Genomic DNA, 24,655 nt, shown 5'->3' on the forward strand with positions numbered 1-24,655 from the left:
AGAAACTGACAATTGATGAAAGAAGACAACATTTTTGTGCAATTTCTAGTAAAATGTAATAAGTTATTCAAATAAATAGTCTTGGGCAGAGAAATTTTAAACAAACAATATGAGTTTGTTACTTTAAGTTTTCTGCTCAAATATGTATGCTGTGTATATATTTCTTAGATATACATTATTTCTTAAATATATATTATATTAGATTTGTACACACAACTTACAAATACCACACCACACAAATATGTGTTTCAAAACGTAGAATAGCTGTGCAGAACATTCTTGAACTCAATGAACTCCACTATTGCCAAAGAGCAAAATGTTTGCCTTGACAACTAATACACACACACACACACACACACACACACATACTCACACATAATGCACACCCATACATACATATATTAATACTTGGGCTATAGAAATTCCCATCTTACATAACAATAAAACACTGAAATAGTTAGAACCTTCTATCAACTGGGTAGATATGAGAACTATAAATAAAAATTTATACTTTTAGGAAAGAGGAAAAATAACCATATACTTTTTCTGAATAGCTACTCAAAAAACTACTAAAATAATTGAAATTGACATTTCTTTGTCTGAACTGAATTTGCTTTTGAGAGGAGTAATATATATTCGACTCTTCCTGATCATTAGGGTTAATAAAACATGCATCTTTTACTTTTCCCCCTCTTCTGGACAAGCAACTGATAGCTGAGATTAGATAAGAGAAGTAGTAGTACTTCTGGTACAAATATTAGTACCAGTCAATGTTAATGGAACTCAGCAACCATTAATTCATCCATTTGTATTTACAGAGCTCAAGTCCAGGCAAATAGAACCAATGGTAGGGAATAAGGATAAAAAATATGCAGAATACAAATTGCACATTCTAAACATAGCCACAGAAATATTTCCCATCCCACATGCTCTTCCAGAACTTTCCCTCTCCCCCTCAAGAGGTAGAATGTGTACCTTCCTCCCTTGAATTAGTCTTTTGTGACTGAATTAACTAATAGAATTCAGCAGCCTTGACTTCTGAGACTAAGGTCATAAAAGCAATACAGCTTCTGGTTGTCTCAGGACACTTGCCTTGCCTTGCTACTTGTTGACTTGCCATTTAAGAAGTCTGAGGCTGCCATCTTGTGAGGAAGCCCAAACTAATTCATGTGGAGAAAACACACAGAGAACTGAGAGTACATGAAGAGAAGAGATGCCCAGTTAGCCCTCAGCTGTTTTAGCCCTCCACTATTCTAGCTCCAGCCACTGTCTGCCTATGACTGCATGAGAAATGCCAAGCCAACACTGCCCAACTAAGCAATTCCCAAGTTCCTGACCCCCAGCAATCATAGAGATAAATGATTTTTGTTGTTTTAAGCAATTTTGGGGGTTGTTACACAGTAATAGATATCCAGAACAGAGCACACAGAATACTGCCCTTAGTAAGTTCTAATTTAGTGAGAAATATCACTTTTAATAATTTACATAAGTTACATAATAAATTACAATAACAATTACATTATGAAAGGAGGTAGTTATAAGTGCTACAAGAGAAAAGCTATTAAAGTACAGGAACTCAGAGAAAGGTGAGATAAGGTGTTCCAGAAACTACCATCAACAATCTCAAAGAGGAGCTGCTGGGTGAGCTTAAATTAAGAATGAAATTTGGATATGTAGAGGTGAGAAAATTCCAGGTAAAAGGAACAAGTTACCCACAAATGTACAACTAATTCAATACATAAATTTGCACATTTCTCAATTATAGTGGCCAGTTCAAACCCTATGGCCAGTTCAAATGCTACAGGATTAGCATTTCTGTGACATCTTTTGTTAATCCGTCTTACGGCAAAATTAACACTATATTTTTGCATCCAATTTGGAATTCATATCTGTTATATTTGATATATATTATCTTGAGAGTTGCTGGGATTTGCGGCATCCCCTGTAGTCAAAAAGCACATTGCCATGAGCCTGAACCTCTGGCAGACTTTGGTAAAAAAAGGGAAGAATGAGACATAGTCCTGATCTTAACCTCACAGTGGCAGTGCAGGGTACCGGGCATTATAAGAAAGGTGAATTACGAGATGCTGAAGGCAGGAAGGAGGGAGTTAGCAACCATGCCTGAGGGGATCTGAGAAAGCAGCCTTTTAACTGAATCATTAAGGACTCAGTTGTGCCAGGCAGAAAGAGAAAGACTTCCGGGCACAGGAGACAGAAAGAAAAATGGCCCCCAAACATAAAACATGGTGTGTTTTGGGAACAGCAAATAGTTCAGTAGATCCAGAGAGCAATATTTAAGGGGGGAAGATAAGACTGGAGAAGGAAGCAGGAACCAGCTTGCTGAGGAGTTTGGACTCCATCCCAAAGGTGACAGGGAGAATCTTTGAAAGGTCACGAAGTATTCAGTCTACACATTCAAATTGTAATTATTTCTGCCACAGCCATTTTCCCTATGTATGGTTTCTGGGACTAGAATGCAATCTTTGATGAAAAGCCATCTCACTTTTGCCTACTTTAAAATTCTGTCATCCATCTCCCCAATGGATAGTATTCACCCTAATGATTGGACCTAATGTAGCTGAAAGAAATGCCACCTTACAGGAATCAGAAGCAATCTATTCCAAAGTGTTTTCCACTGACTGTTCTTTCTGGAAATGTGGTTTCTCATGCCATGAAACTTGCATGATGCCATAAAGACACTAATTGTAGTAATTTATGGATGGTGGCTCTGTCAGACCCATTTGCTCTCCTAGAGGTGGATTAATTACAATTTGAGGACCCCCAAGCCCTATACAAAAACCACCTTATTAGCCTGTTCCCACCGTTAGGAAATCGGGTGGTAAATAATTCAAGATAAATACGATCCCAGTGGGGAATTGCAAGTGCCTATATTTCATGACCCGTGACATCCCTTGTGACATGTGATGCTGTGCTGAGGGGACCATGGGCTCCTTAATGAGCCCTCACATATTGGCACTGTTTCCTTTGGTTCAGCTTATCTGATCTGCCTGAAGCCTTTTCATTCATCATCCTCGGCAATGAAGGACAATTCTTCCAGAAAACCCATTCCCATATTTCTTCTTTTCTGTAAGGCTGATGGTGCTCTAAATGCTTTATGATTTTTTTTTTCCATTCAGGTGTTTTAGAGTGCCAGGAGGATACTTTAAATTCAGCCACCATTGTTAAGATATTTGGTTTTCAGTTTTATTCAATTAGAAAACAAATCCTTCCTGGATAGTTAAAAATTCTGGCTGTCTATTGAATGAACAGTGCAGATATGGGTCTAGTCTCAAGGAGTTTACTGTATAGCTCTGTATTGTTGGGAAAAGAGCAACGTTAAAAATTACAGTATTGTATAACACGACATTGTAAAGAAACTATACTCCAATAAAAAAAAAATTAAAAGTATTGTAGAGCTGACAGAACACTTTCACACACATGTCCTTTGAACACTTTTGGATGTTAGTGTTACTTGGGCACACCAGCTGGCCTGGGGTATAATTTGTTCTGAGGGTTAATTTGGTTTTCCTAAATTTCTGTACCAGACTTTGCCCCATGCCCTTCTCTAGGGTGAGTACCTTCAATACATATGGTTCTGAAGTAAGTAATTTACATTCTTATGTTATCTAACTCCTAAAATAACCCTGGAGAGAAGTACTGGTAACCTAATTTTACCAATGAGGAAATCAAAGTTTCAAGATGTTCCGTGACTTGCCTCAGTTACAGGGCTAGTCCATGGAATTGCTTAGTTCGCAGTCCTGGGCTGTCTGACTTGAAAGGTCCTTGTCTTATTCACTGCTCTAAGTTACCTTAGATACCTGTGTAAAATAATTTCTGGAAGTTTCCTTCTAATTAGGATTTTAAGAATATGACAAAGGGATTGCTGGGTGCTTATGACAATTATAACATGTAATTCAGTTATTTTAGTGAACGTAATATAGAGGACAGATCTTAGCTATGGTCACCTGTCCTTTGAGATTTGGATAAAATTGATCCAATTTTCTGCTTGCACTAAACTCTTATGTCCCGTGTTTGCTTTCTCCTTACCCATCCAGGAGTGGCATGCAATTTGTGCTCTATGAGTTCTCTTAGAAATGGTTGTATGTAAAACATAGACTTCGTTAAAAATTTGGGGGGCAGTGATTGAGTTTTAATTTGTAACAGTGAAAACAAAATTAAATATTATGCATACCATAAAATTAAATGTTAATTTTATTACAGGAAGAATAGAGTAGCTAGAGTTCACAGTGTAGAAACAGAATAAAAATCAAAGTTGTCTTTCACCTTATATATTTTATCTTTAATATATCATACGTGAGATGCCTGTCTTTCTGACATCTCATCACTTGGAAATCCTTCCTCTTGCTACCTTTCTCAAGGCACCAGGACCCAGCCATGCTCAGGCTCGCCATTCCTCTTCAAAAGCCTCCTTGTAGCTCAGTCCCCCGCACTGTTTTTTTTTACGTGTAGAATTTAGTTTTCTATCTTTTCTAAGTGGTTTATGAACATGCTCTCCAAAGAAAAAGGCCATTTACCTCTTTACTCATCTTTTAGTAGCCTGGCAAACCTGTAAGTACTTAAGTTTCATCATTTCCTCTTCCACTCAAAGTCCTCATCATTGTAAAGATAAGAAATTGACCATTTTCACTCCTTACTATCCATATGCTAACCCCCAAAATATTCAAAGGGAGAAGCTTCTACCATCAGAACTGGTTTCATGTATCTACTTTAAAAATTTTTTTCTTGCTGCGTATTCACATACTACACAGATACACAGTCTATTATGAAGTAATATTCTGTTATTTTTCAAGTAGTTCCTCACTAAGAAGTGGAGGGAAACTCTAAGAAGATACTTTTTCACTTCATTTTGGGCATTGTCCAATTCTACCAACTCTCTTGCATGTGTTCCATATTTGCCCCTACTTCACATTGGCCTGTGTATACTTACTTTCACTTGTATGGATCATTTGAAGAAAATGTTTTGTCTTTTTAGCTTAGTCAAGGGGATGGCTGAGGTTCTGCATTATAGGATCTGGGGGAGCATTGGACTCTAGATAGAGCTGGATAGCTGAGTGCCAACTTGACTCATGTTAATATACTAGCTGTGCAACATTGGACAAGCACACTACCTCTCTAAGCTTTATTTTTCTTATGGTAAAATAAGGAACAAGTAATAAGTATTGTGAAGATTAAAATTGAAATCATTCTAGGAGGAGCATTTAACATGGTGCTTGGCATATAGAAAGCGCTCAACAAATGCAAGTTGCTAATCTCATTATTATTTCTATTCTTTCCAAAAAGAATTGTGAATGCTTGTCTCTAGTTATTTATTACTTTAGGAATAAAGTCACACCTTTGCAAAACCCACAGCTCCCTGTTTCTTCTTTCAATGTTCTATGCTCCAACCTGTTGCTTATGTGTTCTGTGCCTAAAGGGGGATTTATCTTCTTTTACACAGAAATGAACTACTGTTTGGGCAGAAAATGGATGCCTTGACCCTCTTTGTACAATACTATTTAAATCAAACATTTTCTTCCAAACTTTACCTGCCCAGTGTTGTAACTTTAGGTGTATCTCTGGTGAATCATTTCTTCCTGACGTTGTGTTTGCTACATTAGTTCATATTATCCTGTTTTATAGAGGATGAACTGGAGATCAGAGGTTGAGTCACATGTATGGTGTAGCCATGTAACTAGCCAATACCTCCCCAGAGTTTGATTCATAGAAGGGTCCAAAACATGTTTGTTCCTTGAAGAAGTCATTCAGCAAATACTTCTTGTGCAACGAGATAGTGATGAAATCGATGCATGTTCAGAGAAATTCTAAAATGGTAGGTCTGCACCATTATTAGGCTGAAGGATAAACTTTGTCCTTTTCAGTAAAATCTTTATCCATCTGTGAAGCACTGTCGAGCCATTAGCAAGGAAATGTGAAAATGTACTTAGGTTGATCTGTGTGTGCCTTCCCCACCCGTCTCTATAACACAGAAGTCCAATAATGTTTTTCTCCCTGAACAGACAGACAAAAACACCATGAACTGTGTGCAATCCAGTGAGAACATTACCTGGAGTTTCCATCCTGGGCTTGTTGTAAAAACCGTAACAACTCTTACTGACTTCAGTTGGAAAATAAAATCATCTTCCAGAAAGGCTGAGGACAGCTGTAAAGGCTAAGACAGGCTCTAAATTATTCCTCTTCAGAGGAGGTTTGGCACTTTAGAGCAATTCAATTACAGTCTTAGAGAAAAGGGGACCTCTGAGGTCACCTCAGTGTACCTCACCACAGGTATCAAGCTGCTCACAGAAGTTGCCACTTATCCAGGGAACACAGCATCCCAACTGTCTCAGGACGGGCTGAGATTCTAAAATTCCCTGGATGATTCTCACTTTGGTCCCTTCTCTCGATCAGTACTAATTAACCTTAGCTCAAGCCTTAAGATTTCTTCTCTAGGCTCTGACGTCAGGCTAACAAGTCTCTGTCTGGTGTCTAGCCCCCATTCCACTCAATCGCAATTGCCCAACATTCTTTTTAACTATAAATCTTCCCATGTTAATTCTCTGCTCAGAATGTTTCAACTCTTTGCATGGCCTTCAAAGACTGAAATGTTTTGGTCTCTGTCTACCTATTCCATTTCATTTTCTTTCTCACATCTTATGTTCCACTAGTATTGACATCTCTGTGCCTTTACACATGCCGTTTTCTTTTTGGTACCTTGTCCTTCCTCCGCCTCACTGTTCAGTCATCATCTCTTCCCAAATGTATGCCTCTTCCCCTCTGCTGGGAGAAGGGTCCTGTTTTTCCCTTTGAACATCCTCTGCTTACCATTCCGAAGGAGTGTTTTGTCCTTCAGTGAAATCATCATCGGAGGCTAAACACTGATCCTGATATGGCTTAAATATGTTGTTTTAAATTTGAATTCAAATCCTTTCAAGCTTTAGTCTTCAATAGATGCTCTGTGACCGAACATATTAGAGACTGTTTATATAATGGTTTAACACATACTTTTTCTTTTTATAAATTGAGGTATAGTGGACTTAACAACATTATATTACTTACAATATTATATTAGTTTCAGGTATACAATGTAGTGATTCAATATTTTTGTAGATTATAAACCATACAAAGTTATTATAAAATATTGACTACATTCCCTGTGCTGTACAGCACATCACTGTGACTTACTTATTTTATAGCTGGCAGTTTGTACCTCTTAATCCCCTTCATCTATTGATATTTTGCCTCTCTTCTTACCCCTCCCCCTTCTGGTAAGCCCTAGTTTGTTCTCTGTAAGTTTGCTTCTATTTTGTTATATTTGTTCATTTGTTTTGTTTTTTAGATTTCATATATAAGTGAAAACATACAGTGTTTGTCTTTCTGTCTGATTTTCTCACTAAGCATAAAAACCTCCAGGTCTATACTTGTTGCAAATGGCAAGATTTCATTCTTTTATATAGCTGCATAATATTCCAGTGTGTGTGTATATCTCACATCTTCTTTATCGATCCATTTGCTGATGGGCACTTAGGTTGCTTCTGTATCTTGGCTACTGTATAATAAATAATGCTGCAATTAACACTGGGGTAAATATATCTTTACAAATCAGTGTTTTCATTTTCTTCAGATATATACCCAGGAGTAGAACTGCTAGATCACATGGTAGTTCTATTTTTAACTTTTTGAGGAACCTCCATACTATTTTCCATAGCAGCTGCACCAATTTACATTCCCACTGACAGTGTACTATGGTACTCTTTTCTGCACATTCCCTCCAACAGTTATTTCTGTCTTTTTGACGACTGTCATTCTGACAAGAGTGTTGGTGATATCTCACTGTGGTTTTGATTTGCATTTCCTTGATGATTAGTGATGTTGAGCATCTTTTCAGGTGCCTGTTGGCCATCTACATGTCTTTTTGGAAAAATGACTATTCAGGTCCTCTGCCCATTTTTTAATCAGCTTTTTTTATATTAAGTTGTATGAATTCCTTATGTATCTTGAATATTAAACCCTTATCATACACATCATTTGCTTACTACTCAGTGGGTTGCCTTTTCGTTTTGTTGATTTCCTTCACTGTGAAACAGCTTTTTAGTTTTATTAGGTCCCATTTGTTTATTTTTGCTTTTGTTGCCCTTACCTGAGGAGGGAGATCCAAAAAATATTGCTAAAACTGATTTCAAAGAGTGTATTGCTTGTGTTTTCCTCTAGAATTTTTATGGTTTCAGATCTTATGTTTAAGTCTAATCCATTTGAGTTTCTTCTTGGATGTGGTGTGAGAAAATGCTCTAGTTTCTTTTATATATGGCTGCCCAGTTTTCCCAACACTGCTTATTGAAGAGACTGTCTTTTCCCTGTTGTATGTTCTTGCCTCCTTTGTTGTAGATTAACTGTATGGTTTTATTCCTGGGCTCTCTATTCTGTTCTATTGATCTATGTGTCTTTTTTGGTGCCAGTACCATACTGTTTTGATTACCGTAGCTTTGTAGTATAGTTTGAAATCAGGACATGTGATACCTCCAACTTTGTCTTCTCAAGATTGCTTTGGCTATTTGGGGTCTATTGTGGTCACATACAAGTTTTAGGATTATTTATTCTAGTTTTGTCAAAAATGCTGTGGGTATTTTCATAGGGAGTGCATGGAATTTGTAGACTGCTTTGGGTAGTATGGACATTGTAGCACTATTAATTCATGTGATCCATGAGCATGGTATATCTTTCCATTTATTTGTGCCGTCTTCAATTTCTTTCATCAATGTCTTATTTTTCAGCATATAGGTCTTTCCCCTCCTTGGTTAAGTTTATTTCTAAGTGTGTTATTCTTTTTGATTTGATTTTAAATGGGACTGTTTTCTTGATTTTGCTTTCTGATAGTTCATTTTTTTAAAAAAAATATTTTAATGAGATTCTTGTCTGCTTACATTCTTTTTATTTATGTACATATGTATGTATGGCTGTGTTGGGTCTTCGTTTCTGTGCAAGGGTTTTCTCCAGTCGCGGCAAGTGGGGGCCATTCTTAATCGCGGTGTGCGGGCCTCTCACTATCGCGGCCTCTCTTTACGGAGCACAGGCTCCAGACGCGCAGGCTCAGCAATTGTGGCTCACGGGCCGAGTTGCTCCACGGCACGCGGGATCCTCCCAGACCAGGGCTCGAACCCACGTCCCCTGCATTGGCAGGCAGACTCTCAACCACTGCGCCACCAGGGAAGCCCCCTGATAGTTCATTTTTAGTGTATGAAAATGCAACAAATTTCTGTATATTAATTTTTTATCCTACAAATTTACTGAATTCATTTATTCTAACAGTTTTTTTATGAAGTCTTTAGGTAGACTCTTTCTATATATAGTATCATATCATCTTCTAATAGTGGCAGTTTTACTTCTAGCCTTCCTGTTTGGATGCCTTTTATTCCTTTTTGTTGTCTGATTGTTGTGGCTACAACTTCCAATAAATATTAGCTAGGGTGTGTCATAAATGGCCTTTATTATGTGGAGATATTTTCCATCTCTACTAACTTTGTTGAGAACTTGTATCATGAGATGATATTGAATTTTGTCAGAGCTTTTTCTACGTCTATTGAGATGATCATGTAATTTTTATCCTTTGTTAATGTAGTGTAGCATGTTGATTGATTTGTAGATATTGACCCATCCTTGCATCCCTGAGATAAATCCCACTTGATCATAATGTATGATCTTTTTAATGTATTGTTGAATTCAGTTTGCTAATATTTTGTTGAGGATTTTTGCATCTATGTTCGTCGGGGATATTTGCCTGTAATTTTCATTTTTTGTGGTGTCTTTGTCTGGTTTTAGTATCAGGGTAATGCTGGCCTTGTAGAATGAGTTTGAAAGTGTTCCCTCCTCTTCATATTTTTGACATAGTTTGAGAAGGATAGGTATTGACTCTTCTTTAAGTGTTTGGTAGAATTCCTCTGTGAAGTCTGGTCCTGAACTATTGCTTGTTGGCAGTTTTTTGATTAGTGATTCAGTTTCATTACTAGTGATTAGTCTGTTCAAATTTTCTACTTCTTCCTAATTCAGTCTTGGATGATTATATATTTCTAGTTATTTATCCATTTCATCTAGGTTTTCCAATTTGTTGACGTATATCTGTTCATAGTATTCTCTTATCATTGTTTGTATTTATGTCATATTGATTGTAACTTTTCCTCTTTCATTTTAATTGTACTTATTTGGGCCCCCTCTCTTTTTTTTCTTGATGAGTCTGGCTAAAGATTTATCAATTTTGTTTATCTTTTCAACAAACCAGCTCTTAGTTTCATTGATCTTTTCTATTGTTTTTTTGGTCTCTATTTATTTCTGCTCTGATCTTTATTATTTCCTTCCTTCTGCTAATTTTTGCCTCTGTTCTTCTTTTTCTAATTCCTTTAGGTGGAAAGTTAGGCTTTTCATTTGAGACTTCTCTTGCTTCATTAGATAGGCCTGTATTGCTATAAACTTCCTTCTTAGAACTACTTTTGCTGTGTCCCACAGATTTTAGAAAGTTGTATTTCTATTTTCATTCATCTCAAGGTATTTTTTTGATATCCTCTTTGATTTCTTCATTGACCCATTACTTTTGTAGTAGCATGGTATTTAGTCTCTGTGTGTTTGTGTTTTTTCCAGTTTTCTTCCTAGAGTTGATTTCTAATTTCTTACTGTTGTGGTCAGTAAAGTTGCTTGATATGATTTCAGTCTTCTTAAATTTACCAAGACTTGTTTTGTGGCCTAGCATGGTGATCTATCTTGGAGAAAGTTCCATGTGTGCTTGAAAAGAATGTGTATTCTGTTGTTTTTGGATGGATGTTCTATAGATATCTATTAAGTCCATCTGGTCTAATGTGTCACTTAAGGCCACTGTTTCCTTATTGATTTTATGTCTGCATGATCTATCCATTGATGTAAGTGGAGTATTACAGTCAATTTCTCCCTTTATGTCTGTTAATATTTGCTTTATATATTTAGGTGCTTCTGTATTAGGTTATATGATTGAGAATGTTATATTCTCTTCTTGGAGGGACTCTTTTATCATTATATATAATGATAAATGATATATAATGCCCTTCTTTGTCTTTTGTTATAGACTCGGTTTTAAAGTCTACTCTGATATGAATATTGCTACCCCAACTTTCTTTTTACTTCCATTTGCATGGAAATCTTTTTCTATTGCTCACCTTTAATCTGTGTGTATCTTTAGCTCTGAAGTGAGGCTCTTATAGACAGAATTTGTATGGGTCTTTTTTTTAACCAATCAGCCACCCTATCTTTTGATTGGAGCATTTAGTCCATTTACTTTTAAAGTGATTATTGATAGGTATGTACTTGTTGCTATTTTGTTACATGTTTTCTGTTTTGTTTTGTACTTATTCTCAGTTCTTCTTTTAGTCTCTTGTGGTTTGATGATTTTCTTTAATGTTATGTTTGGGTTCCTTTACCTTTGTTTTTGTGCATATATTATAGGTTTTGGGTTTGTGGTTACCATGAGGTTAATATCTATTTTTTTAACTGATAATTGTTTAAGTTCAAACATTCTAAAAGCTCTACATTTTTTACTCCCTCCCATATTTTATATTTTTGATATTTTTATACCTTTATGTATATTTTGTAACTGTTTACTGTATTTATAGTTGATTTTACAATTTTTATCTTTTAACCTTTGCACTAGCTTTATAAAGTGTTTGATACACTGCCAATTCTATATATTTGTCTTTAGCAGAAAGATTTTTACCTCATATATTTTCTTTATTTTTGTTACTGGCCTTTTCTTTTTTGCGTAAAGAGGACCCTTTAACATTTTCTACGAGGTCAGTTTAGTTGTGATGAACTGTTATTTTTTGCTTATCTCTCCTTAAATTCTGAATGATAATCTTGCTGGATAGAGTATCATTGGGTTCCCCCCCCCCCTTTCAGAACTTTATAACATGCCACTCCCTTCTGTCCTACAAAATTTCTGCTAAAAAAAATCAGCTGATAGCCTTATGGGAGCTCCCTACTATGTGACTCTTTGTTTTGCTCTTGCTGCCTTTAAAATTTTCTCTTTAAGTTTTGCTGTTTTAATTATGATAGGTCTTGGTGTGGGTCTCCTTGGATTCATCTTGTTGGGACTCCTCTCTGTGATTCCTGGACCTGGATATCCATTTCCTTCTCAGGTAAGGGGATATTTTCAGCCATTATTTCATCAAATGCATTTTAGGTCCCTTTCTCTCTCTCTCTGCTTTCTGGGATCCCTATAATACAAATGTTAGTATACTTGATGTTGTCCCAGTGGTCCCTTAAACTATCCTCATTAGTTTGTGTTTTTTTTTTTTTTGCTGTTCTGATTGTGTGATTTCCACTATTCTATTCTATCTTCCAGGCCACTTATGTATGTGTTCTTCTGTATTGCCTAATTTGCTGTTGCTTCCTTCTAGTGTGTTTTTCACTTAAGTTACTGTATTCTTCAGCTTTGATTGGTTTTTTTTTTTACATCTTCTAATTCTTTCTTGAAGTTCTCACTGTGTTCCTCTATTTTTGAGTTCAGTGAGCACTCTTATGACTACTGTTTTGAATTCTTTGTCAGGTAAATTAGTTATCTCAGTTTCATTAGATTTTTTTTTCCTTAGATTTTATCTTGTTCTTTGGTTTGGAACATATTTCCTTTGCTTCTCGTTTTGTTTATTTGACTTTGTTTTTCTCTATGAAATTAGGCAAAACAGTTACCCATCCTGGTCTCAAAGGAGTGCCCTTATGTATGCAGCCTGCATACCCCAGTGGCTTTACTGGGAGAGTTGGAGCTAAAATGAGCACAGGCTGGGGCTTTTTTGGGGGTGTGCCAGGGCTGTTTGTTGCCTTGGAGGGTGTGAGCGAGCTGGATCCAAGAAGGGGTCAGGGATTAGAAATAGAGGCCAGGTCAGGCTGGGGCTTCTCCCAGGGCTTGCTGGTGACCCCTGCCTTGGCAGGGGCTGGAGCTAGAGCTGGAGCCTGGTGCAAACCACAGCTTCTCTTGGGGCATGCTGGCAGCCACTGCCTTGGTGGCATGTGGGGCTGGAGCAGCAGCCTGATATGGGCTAGGAAGTGCACTGGGCAGTGTTGGTATGCCAGCCAGAGCACCAGGCACTTTTCAGTCTGCTGCCTCTGCATTGGTACTGGGAGATAGCAAGTTTGTTTGTGTGCCCTTTAAGAGCAGTCTCAATTTCTTAAAGCCCTCCAGTAAGCCCGACTGGTTTTCAAAATCAGCCAAGGGCACTCATCTCCCTGGTGCTGGACCCCAGTGCTGGGTTGCCCAATATGGGGTTTGAATCCTTCATGTTTTAGAGAGGATCTCTGAGCTTGTGATATCCCCCTCCTACTCAGGGCTGCCTGCTGGGGGTGTGGGTCCAAATTAGGTCACTTCTCTTCCCCTCCTACCAGTCTGTGTGTGTATGTAGGTGTGTTGTATCACTGGTTGTAGAAGAGCTGTTCTGCTAGTCTTCAGGTTGTTCTGAGAGAAAGTTATTCTTGACGTAGTTGGAATTTCGGTGTGTTTATGGGAGGAGGTGAGCTCACAGTCTTCCTGTTCTGCCATCTTGATCTCTCTCCACATGCATTTTCAAGTCAAGTCGGGCAGATTGGGTTCAAATTACAATTCTGCCTATTACCAGTATGTGTCCTTGAACAATTTTACTAACTGTTGAAATAATTTTTTTTCTTTAACATACAGATAATACTGTCAGAGCTTTGGTAAGAATTAAATAAGATCATGCATAAGAAGTATTTAGAACAGGGAAATACATGTTGATCAATAAATATTGGGAAAAGGATATCAAATTAAACTTTTTTGACCTTCTCAGTCACAAACTCTCTGATTTCTGTTCTTTCATAGCATTTTCTTTAGTCTCAGAATTTATATGTGTGCAATGAAGGTCCACACTAGGGTTACAGAAATAGGGAGAGAGAGGCAAGCAGGTCCTTCTAGCCTATCTAAGGGTTCTGTCCTGAGGCTTAAATGAATTAACAAATGTAAAGTGACTGACACAATTGGTGCTTAAATGTTTAGATTGCCTTCTCTCCCTGTTTGTGAGGGTAGATGGCAAAACTTGGTTCTTTGCAGTTTCTTTTCTTGGAAAAAGATCTAAAGCCAAACTGAGTTAGGCAGAATAATAGCTAGCCCCCAAAATGCCCATATCCTAATAAATACTTAGAACCTGTGAATATGTTAGGTTACATGGCAAAGGGAAATTAAGGTAGCAGATGCAATTAAGTTGTTAATTAGCTGACCTTAAAACAGAGTGGTTAGCCTGGATCGTCCAGGTGGGCTCAACATAATCACAAGGGTTCTTAAGAGTGGAAGAGGGAGGCAAAGAGGGGGTCAGAGAAAGCAATGTGACAACATAAATAGGGTCAGAGAGATGTAATGTTGCTGGTTTTGAAGGTGGAGGAAGGGAGCCATGAGCCAAGGGAGGTGGGTGACTTCTAGAGAATTTAAAATGCAAGAAAATGGATTTAACCCTAGAAGGAATGTAGCCCTGCAAACACTTTGTGAGACCCGTGTCAGATGTCTGACTGACAGAACTGTTTGTTTGATGATAAATTTGTGTTACCACTAAGTCAACAGTAATGTAAGATTAATATACAAAGAAAGCTTGAAGGAAAAAAATTTCGATTTCTGATGGATAGGAGTCTAAAGTTTTGGTTATGGGGCACTGTATTGGTAGTTAAAACTGCCTATAAAGTAAAGAAATGGATTTCTTGAGGAGATCATGAATGCTCATAGCCCATAAATCCTAACAGCTTATATGTTTCTCATTCTTTACATTTTTCTTATCAGCAGACTTCAGGGAAAGTCAGAGTGCCTTCAGCAGTCATGAGACTGCTAGGGGCCTGTCATGGTCTTGCTCTCCCTGTGTGTAAGGGTAGATGATTTGATGCTGGTGAGAAAGATGTTGGGGCAGCAGTTCTGTCAGAGGCTGCACAACCTCTGTTGATCCTTCATCATGATAATGACAAGAACCACAATGACCATTAACTGTTTAGCATATTTCAGGAGCTGTACATTATTATACTGACCATAAAAAGTAAGAGAAAAATCATAGGAAGGAGTTATTACACCGATGTGTAAAGTCAGGAAACTAAACTACAAAGAAGCTAAGTGACTCACCCCAAGGTGTAGAACACATAAATCATGGTGCCTTTACCACTGTTTAGGTCTTTGTGACCCAAGACTGTGCTTTGTACACTGTATTACACTGTCTCCCCAGCGAGCTGCACCTCTGTTTTTCATTTTGGAATAAAAAAGCAGCTGGCGTTGTGCTAAAATTTGTATCACACCTTCGTTTATGAAGTCTGCCTCCCCTCCCTGAAACCAATCCTGTACACAGAGCTGTTTGACACATTAGATATTCAATGCTCAGTATTTCTAATAGATGTTGCACATCAGTCTGCTGCTTACGGTACTGAAGAGCTAGTATGTCACTACAATATCATCAAACAAAATATCATTGTATTTTCCCAGGCACAGTGCTGTGATATGCAGTAACACTGAACTCAGAGTCTATTAGGACATTTTCCCAGAACAAAATGTGTCCCAGAAGAAACAACGTGATGTGGTTTATCCTGGTGTGTTATTTTCTCCAGAGCAACTGTCTCCTCCCCCTGAAAGCTCGCATATTTTAAGCTTCACAAATAACACTTTCAAGAGGACTGTGAAATGAAAGGCCCACACAGTGATGGAGGACTCTAGGGGGGCATGCCTGTGTGTTTGCTTTCCTTAGCCAGGTTCTGAAAAGGCACAGAATGTGGGAGGTGTTAGGATAGGTTTCATGAGGCCTGGGGAACATGAAAGAATCCCTTCATCAGCCTTATTTTTGCAGAACTTCAAAGGGAGGCCAAGAAAGAATAGGTTTAAGAGCAGTCAGGCTAGAAATTCACCACCTACTCTTGTTTGTTTCAATTGTGTTTCAAGTCCATTGCTCAGGTGACCTCATGCTGTGCTGGGAACTGACAAGGGTGGCGAGCACACCTGCTTGTCAAAACTTTACTAAATTGCCACCTGGGTTTTTTTCTTTCCATCTCAGGCTATGCACATTCATCTGGAATGGAAGGTGGTGACTAAGGAACCAGCAGATAAGAGATCTGTATCTTTTAGGGTCGACCTATATATTTTATCCCCAAGAAGCTGGAGGTGAGAAAATTCATGCTTTTATTTATTTATATTAATCATTTAAATTAAATATAACCAGTGTACTCAAAACCTAAGCACCTCCTGTTTCAAAGAAAATACTGTTTTTTCTTCTCTCTAGACCATGCCACTTCATACATCCTGTGGATAATATTAAACATATGTGATAAGTGGCGTTATCCTGCCCTTGAGAAACTTGTCGTCTAATTGAGGAGAAGAGACCTCACATGTGGAACAATCCAGAAGTACTTAAGGCACCTACCACAAAGGCTTCACACATTAAAGAACTGAGAATTATTTGGCTATAAAAAAGAATCTGCTAAATTAATGGCATGGCCAATACATGCCATATTTCCAAAGAGGGTGCTACAAGTATGAGCCAACATTACCTGGGGATGTTCGAGAAGGCAGTGAGTGTATAAGCTGAACTTTAAGGAAATCTGTAGGCGTTGAAGGGGTAGAGGAGAAAAACAAGGGCGTTCTAGGTGGCAAGGCAGGTTAGGCAAGGCCTTGAGTGTTTTCAGAAAAGTTTACACCCGGTTCTCCAGGTAAAGGCAGCATTTGATAAGTTGCCTTTTCTTTTTTTTTCAATCAGAGTAGTGGCAGGTACGAAAGCATGGGCTGAGGGGCACTGGCTATGGTGAACGGGATGTTCTGGGTGATACAGGGAATAGGGTGTCCGGCTGGGGAGGTCCTTTAATGGACCCAGCAGCGAGAGAAGAGGGCAGGAGAATGATGAGTGGCCCCCTTAAGTGCCAAATGCCTTTCATATATGATCCCGTTTGTTTTTATCCTCTGGAAATCCTGCACAGTGGCTCTGGCTCTCCTTACTTTAAAGATGAAGAAACTGAAGCTTGGGTAAGTATGATAATGAGCTTCACGTCAAAAGACTACTATTTTAGTAGAACATTTCTTGGCTCTAAATCCCCTGTTCTTTCCACTTTGTCAGGCTGCTGGGAGCTCATGAGCACAAAGTTACTGCACGTCCTGATTCAACCTCCACGTCGCAAGTGCCAACAACAGAGCTCGTATCCCCCTCACAGACACACAAGCGTGGTCAGCTCATCCACTGCCACTCTTCCCAAAAGGCTGGGAAAGCGAATCACGAACGTTAATTGAAGTCATCTCCTTCCTGAATTCCACCGTGGTGATCCCGTGATATGATACACCTGTGAGCCTTTTCTCCCTTTTCGGGTGCTCTGGGGAAGATATACTTCATAGTATTTACATTTTGGAATCTTGAAAGGCAGGTTGTAATTAAATTCCTTTTTCCACCTTGATGTCATCTGTTCTCACATGCACAACCACAGCTGTTCACGTTCTATGTCCTATACACAACACCCTCCCAGGAATGATGGCCTTATCCTGGAATGATCTGTTTAGTGTCTGTCCCACACCTGACTGAGAGCTGTTTGAGACCAGGATGATTGCTTTTTAAAAAAAAAAAAAATATATATATATATATATATATATATGCCTTCCTAAGTTCTAGATCTTCATCTAACATCTTGATATACCTAACTGAAGTATACGTTAAGAACTCTGACTACATCTATAGCACAATAAACAACTAGGCATTTCAAAAAATATTCGCAAGAAAAGGAAATCAGTGGATTCAGTTATTCACAATGATTAAACAATTGGACATGTAGATTTAATGTGGATGGTCTCCTGTTGTGAAGGCTTAGTATTTGTAGGTGCTCATCTTATACAGTAAGTAAACACAAACAGGAAGAAACATTTCTTACTAGATAGTCTCAGCCCGAGGTATTTTATTATATTTATCATTCTTTAATTATTAAGTAAATTCATTTTGGTTTCTTCCCTGGTGGTATTTTTAAAATTTCTGTTTCACCCCATTATCATGTTGTGTAACAGAAACAAGTGAGACAACAAGTGACTTGAGTTTTAGTTCCTCTCCTGACTCCGTGACATTGAACAAGTCATTCCTCCTCACGCATCAGATTCCTCATCTGTAAAGTGACTGAGTTACTTTAAATAAGTGTTACAGTTTCACCAACTAACTCTCAAATTTACAGGCAAGGAGAAGTGGGATGGTTGTAGCTGAGGGCTAGTGTGTATAAACCTTGGAGGTTTCCAGAAGTCATAAACCAGCCGGGCGAGTTTGACCTGATTGATATCTTTCCCGGCCTAGCATCTCTGCTTGGCTCCCGCCCAAACTTCCTGGCAGCCCTTCTACTGGTCAAGCATTCTGCCTAGGGGGTCTTGGAAGAAGTAAATATGCTGCAATTGAAGTTTCTGGTTTCCAACTTTTCACCACTACGAACCTTTTTTTGTTAAATTGTTCCTCTAAGAATTTCTTTGTTTTTAAAGTTTTGCCAAGCAAACTTCATTATTTATGTAATGATTCTATTCCTCTGTATTTGTGTTGACAAAGAGATACTGAATTGTTAATCTGAGCTTTTTGGTAAAACAGTGATAATCATCAGTGTGACTCTCCAGTTAAAAGCAAAAAACTTCAATTGTTACTTCATGTGATCTGTGTGGAGGTAAATGTATGATTTCCAATTATGACAGGGCTTCACACAAAGATGAAAAGATCTGGAGCAATACGGGGTGAGGGAAGGATACTGACTGGTGGTCCTTTGTTAGAGACACATGGGAAGGGGAATTCTCAGGGCCAAGCCAAGTTGTGGTTAGAACAGAGGAAATGCACAGCCAAGTATTTCCATGTGTAGGCAAGCATGTTCACCAGAAAAAAAATGCAGATTTGAATGAAACAGCAGAAAGAACCCAAGAAGGGGGTTTAGGGAAGTACAGAACAACGTGAAGAGAATATTTAGACCAACAGTATGTGGAGTAACCTGACAGTCATGGGGTAGAGTAACTAATCCCAAGGGTTGAAACAATATTTTGGTGTAAAGTTACTTTGATACAATGCTAATTCAGTGTGAGGTGAGAGAATTCCACCTGGTGCAGTGTGTCTGGTTGGCTAGGGCAGTAAATTGAGATGGGTTCTCACACTCTTGGATGGGAAGAATTAATATTGTTAAAATGGCCATACTACCCAAAGCAATCTACAGATTTAACGTGATCCCTATCAAATTACCCATGACATTTTTCACAGAACTAGAAATAACCCTGAAATGCATATGGAACCATAAAAGACCCAGAACTGCCAAAGCAATCCTAAAGAAAAAGAACAAAGCAGGAGGGCATACCCCTCCTAGGCTTCAGACAGTACAACAAAGCTACAGTAATCAAACCAGCAAAACAGACATATGGATCAATGGAACAGAATAGAGAGCCCAGAAATAAACCCACACACCTATGGTTAATTAATCTTCGACAAAGGAGGCAAGAATATACAGTGGGGAAAAGTCTCTTTAGTAAGTGGTGTTGGGAAAGTTGGACAACCACGTGTGAATCAGCGAGGTTAGAACACACCCTTTTCACCATACACAAGAATAAACTCAAAACGACTTAAAGACAAACATAAGACACAACACCATAAAACTCCTAGAAGAGATCATAGGCAAAATATTCTGTCATAAATCATACCAATGTTTTCTTAGGTCAGTCTCCCAAACCAATGGAAATAAAAACAAAAAAATAAACAAATGGGACCTAAATAAACTTAAAAGCTTTTGCACAGCAAAGGACATACCATAAACAAAACAAAAAAACCTACAGAATGGGAGAAAATATTTGCAAATGATGCAACCGACAACGGCTTAATTTCCAAAATATACAAACAGTTCATACAACTAAACAACAAAAAACAACCCAATTGAAAAATGGTCAAAAGACCTAAATAGACATTTTTTTCCAAAGAAGAAATACAGATGGCCAGTAGGCACATGAAAAGATGCTCAACAACTCTAATCATTAGAGAAATGCAAATCAAAATTACAATGAGGTATCACCTCACACCAGTCAGAATGGCCGTCATTAAAAAGCCTACAAATAACAAACACTGGAGAGGGTGTGGAGGAAAGAGAACCCTCCTACACTGTTGGTGGGAATGTAAGTTGGTACAGCCACTGTGGAAAACAGTATGGTAGTTCCTCAGAAAACTAAAAATAGAATTACTATATAATCCAGTGATCCTACTGGGCATATATCCAGACAAAAACTCTAATTCAAAGAGATATGTGCACCTCTACGTTCATACCAGCACTACTCACAATAGCCAAGACATGGAAATGACCTCAATGTCTATTGACAGATGAATGGATAAGAAAGACGTGGTATATTACACAATGGAATACTACTCAGCCATAAGAAGAATGAAATAATGCCATTTGCAGCAACATGGATAAAACTAGAGATTATCATACTAAATGAAGTAAATCAGAAAGAGAAAGACAAATACCATATGACATCACTTATATGAGGAATCTAAAATATGACACAAATGAACCTATCTATGAAACAGAAACACAGTCACAGACATAGAGAACAGACTTGTGGTTGCCAAGGGGGAGGGGGCTGGGGGAGGGATGGAGTGGGAGGCTGGGGCTAGCAGATGTAAGCTATTATATATAGAATGGATAAACAACAAGGTCCTATTATATAGCACAGGGAACTATATTCAATATCCTATGATAAACCATAATGGAAAAGAATATTTTAAAAAGGATATATACATATGTATAACTGAATCACTTTGTTGTATAGCAGAAATAAACACAATATTGTAAATCAACTATACTTCAATTAAAAAAATAAGAAAAAAAAAAGTTGATATGGGTTCTGTTATTCCTGAGGCCAGCATGAGGATGGACCTCAAGTCTTCAGAAGCCTGGTACATAGCTATTGAGACAAAAATGAATGTTGGTTAAATTGTTCTGATTATTTGGAATTTTAAAAATATTAGACTGAATAAATGAATGATCAATCCTATGTTTAACATCTGTAGAATTCAGGAAAAGTCTAAATAGAGAATGGATGTGGGCTGGAGTGGAGTGAAGTGGAGAGAGATCATGGAGTAGAGCTATATACAACATTCTCTAGGGTTGGTGTGGGGAAGGCCAGCCTGTTGAAGAAATACCACAGCACTGATGTATAGATGGAATCCTTGATTCCTAGTGACCAATAGGTAGAGCTCAGACCTGGCCTGGAGCCAGAGAAAAGCAGGAGTCAGGGCCTGGATTACTATGAGATCCAAGGATGGTCTCAGAACAGTGCCATAACCATGCAACAAGGAACCTAGGGGTAGAGATCATGTTAAATCACTTAGCCCCACCCAACACACCTCTCAATTTATGTTTAAGGAAACTGAGGCCCAAGGAAATAAAGTGATTCACTCAAGTTCACACAAATAGAGAGCTGAGTTATGGGTCTTCTGATCTTCTTTCCACTGCTTCACGCTGGCTCACCCATAAATCAACAAAGACCCCAGAAAAACCCTTGGTTTGTGGCAGTCTCAAAGATTTCCACGGTGCTCTGCTAGACTACCTTCTCCTAAAATACCCTCCAAATTGGACCATCAAATGATGTTCTTTTCCCTCCTGAAACTGTTAGGAATCTTCTGGTCACACCTGACAAGTGGAGCAGAACGCATACGCTTTGCAAAGGCCTTTCATTACCCAAATACAGGAAAGACTCATTAATTTGAGTGAATCCGTGAAGGCCTATCAAATAAGATATGTGAGCCAAACTAAACCCTGACCCAAAAACCAGGACAGGCCTCTTTAGTGTAAAGAAGCACGAATAGCAATCTATGGAACTAGAATGCCAAAGTACTTCCAGATATTTTATGAGGCTCAAATCCCTTGCTAAGTCCTAAATTAGTCTGCATTATGCAATACTTAAATATAAATAAAATTTTTAATTTTTTCAAATATACATAATCGCTAGCCTTCAACATTCTTACCTAATGAAGGTTCTAGTAGATCTACACCAAAGACTCAGTTTGGTTGTACATAGATTCCTATTTGTGTAAAGAATGAATACTCTTTATTATCTCCCTTTTGTTTTCCAATCTAAGATTCAATGAACTTAATGTTGGGAAAATTCAACTTCAGACAATTCAGTTCAGTAGTCTTTAACGCCATTCACCAATCACTCAACTATTTCAAATGATTTTGAGAAAAATTATGTTAAATTTCACTTTCTGTGGAAAACTGAAGGACAGATTTGAGATTGTCTATTGAAATTCTTCCGCAACTTGGCAGTGTTCTAATTACAGAGGTTGGCAAACTGTAAGGGATCAGAATAAATATTTAAGTTTTGCAGGCCACACGTGATCTCTGTCTCATACCTTTCTTCCTTATCCCTACCCCCCAACCCCTGCCGATAAGTCTTTAAAAATAGTTTTTAAAGTTCTAGCTATGGGCCATACAAAAATAAACATGGTCAGGTTTGGCCCATGGGCAATAGTTTGCCCATCCCTATGAGTCTTTGAGTGACATGCCTATAGATTTGATATCAGATATATTTTGTCATCTCTTGGTACATGGGTCTATAGCTAATCTACTCACAGTACATCAGTATGGACTTAGAAGTTCTCCCAAACACCAGTGCTTACCTTGTGGAGCGGTCATGGACGTGCACATAAAGTTTGCTATATACCACAGACCCTATCCATACAAACAGAATTTTGCATAAAATTCAGAAGGCTCATTGACTGTCTAGATCTGTTCATAGACCCTAGGTTAAGCAAAACATGTTCTAGATATGCGTTTTTTTCTTATTCTCTCCCCACACCCACCCCCCACACCCAAATGGCCAATCATTCCTACATACTGATACAAATTTCTTCTTCTAAGAGAACTTTGGGTAAAGTGAACAACATTCTGAGCATATGAAATTTTAAAAGTCTGGCTAATATGCTTTTCATGGAATGTTTGCCAATTTGTTTATTCATTTTGCTATATTTAGATGTTTAACTAATTGAAGATTTTTTTTTTGCTATTATAAATAATATGGTGAACATCTTTGTGCATACAACTTTTTGTTTTGTGACTATGTATTTTCTCTCGTAAGTGGAATAACTGGATCAAAGGATCAAAAAAAGAAAGCTTTTTAAGAATTTTGTTAAACACAACACCAAAGATAGTTATCAAATCAAAAGAGAAGAGAACAAAAGAGGAAGGGAAGAAAAAACACCTACAAAAACAAATCCAAAACAATTAAGAAAATGTCAATAGGAACATACATGTCAATAATTACCTTAAATGTAAATGGATTAAATGCTCCAACCAAAACACACACTGGCTGAGTGGATACAAAAACAAGGCCTGTATATATGCTGTCTACAAGAGACCCACTTCAGATCTAGGGACACATACAGACTGAAAGTGAGGGGATGGAAAAAGGTATTCCATGCAAACGAAAACCAAAAGAAAGCTGGAATAGCAATACTCATATTATACAAAATAGACTTTAAAATAAAGACTGTTACAAGAGAAAAGGAAGGACACTACAGAATAATCAAGGGATCAATCCAATAAGAAGATATAACAATTGTAAATATATATGCACCCAACATAGGAGCACCTCAATATGTAAGGCAAATGTTAACAGCCATAAAAGGGGAAATCAACAGTAACATAATAATAGTGGGGTACTTTAACACCCCACTTACACCAATGGACAGATCATCCAGAAAATCAATAAGGAAACACAAGCCTTAAATGACACATTAGACCAGATAAACTTAATTGATACATATAGGACATTCTATCTGAAAGCAGCAGAATACACTTTCTTATCAAGTGCACATGGAACATTCTCCAGGATAGATCACTTCGTTGGTCACAAATCAAGCCTTGGTAAATTTAAGAAAATTGAAATCATATCAAGCACCTTTTCTGACCTCAAAACTGAAATAAGAAATCAATTACAGGAAAAAAAAATGTAAAAAGCACAAACACACGGAGCCTAAACAATATGTTACTAAACAACCAATGGATCACTGAATAAATCAAAGAGGAAATCAAAAAATACCTAGAGATAAATAAAAATGAAAGCACAACGATCCAAAACCTATGGGATGCAGCAAAAGCAGTTCTAAGAGGGAAGTTTATACCAATACAATCTTACCTCAGGAAACAAGAAAAATCTCAAACAACCTAGCTTTACACCTTAAGCAAACAGCGAAAGAACAAACAAAACCCAAAGTTAGTAGAAGGAAATAAATCATAAAGATCAGAGTAGAAATCAATGAAATAGAGACAAAGAAAACAATAGCAAAGATCAATGAAATTAAAAGCTGGTTCTTTGAGAAGATAAACAAAATTGATAAACTTCTGGCCAGACTCATGAAGGAAAAAAGGGAGAGGACTCATATCAATAAAATTAGAAATGAAAAAGAAGTTAAAACTGATACCACAGAAATATAAAGGATCATAAGAGACTACTACAAGCAACTATACACCAATAAAATGGACAACCTAGATGAAATGAACAAATTCTTAGAAAGATACAACCTTCCAAGACTGAACAAGGAAGAAATAGAAAATATGAACAGACCAATCACAACTACTGAAATTGAAACTGTGATTTAAAAACTTCCAACAAACAAAAGTCTAGAACCAGATGGCTTCACAGGCA

At 37.7% G+C, this 24,655-nt stretch overlaps 1 long non-coding RNA gene across 2 annotated transcripts in view; it reads left to right on the plus strand.

The window, feature by feature from the left end:
* LOC309612168 overlaps nt 1-24,163 on the plus strand; it is a 130,827-nt gene extending 106,664 nt beyond the window's left edge. For both annotated transcript variants that reach the window (XR_014235020.1, XR_014235021.1), the window contains 4 exons: nt 12,067-12,149; nt 16,032-16,138; nt 16,257-16,993; nt 17,085-24,163. This is a non-coding gene — a long non-coding RNA (uncharacterized lncRNA). The remainder of the gene's footprint in view (nt 1-12,066; nt 12,150-16,031; nt 16,139-16,256; nt 16,994-17,084) is intronic.
* The last annotated feature ends 492 nt before the right edge of the window (nt 24,164-24,655 follow it).

This window comes from Balaenoptera borealis, assembly GCF_965194805.1.
Source record: "Balaenoptera borealis genome assembly, chromosome: 15".
NCBI lineage: Eukaryota > Metazoa > Chordata > Mammalia > Artiodactyla > Balaenopteridae > Balaenoptera > Balaenoptera borealis.